This window comes from Psittacula echo (assembly GCF_963264785.1).
Source record: "Psittacula echo genome assembly, chromosome: 3".
In the NCBI taxonomy this organism is placed as follows: domain Eukaryota; kingdom Metazoa; phylum Chordata; class Aves; order Psittaciformes; family Psittacidae; genus Psittacula; species Psittacula echo.
Genome location: NC_137736.1, coordinates 107,941,463 through 107,942,010, shown reverse-complemented (window position 1 = coordinate 107,942,010; position 548 = coordinate 107,941,463).

Here is a 548-nt window from a genome sequence, read left to right as displayed (position 1 = left end):
CTGAGGAGAGAGTTACTGTTTTCAGAAAAACACTGCAATTTCCTAACCAGATTTGTTGGAGCTGCTGAACACACTAATCTGGATTACCAACTATGGAGTAATGGTAATCCTAAGTAAGCAGAAACCCCTCTTCTCTTTTCCTAACACTTAACTCTAATTAAGCCCACAAGAGTGTTTGCAATTAACAGACCAGCAGTCAGTAACTGCTCAGCCAGTAATTAATAAACCAGAGTCAGTAACATGAAGTTGAGCCAGGCTCCCGTATTTAAAAATTACAGAATCATTCAAGAAACTAATAGGCCAAGTCATTTCTGTACACTATGGTCTGTACCAGATATGATTCATCCATAAACCTAAATTTATTCAATATTTAATGTTCCTATGCTGCTATGATAAATGGACTATTTCACACCAGCTAGATTGGCAATATTAAGATCATTTTATTTCAAGCTGTATGGATTTTCAAAACACGTACAAATAAAATACTTATTACAAAATTCCATTTGCTAAAGTTTCTTCAGGAATATACATGAAGCGTGATCCCAGCA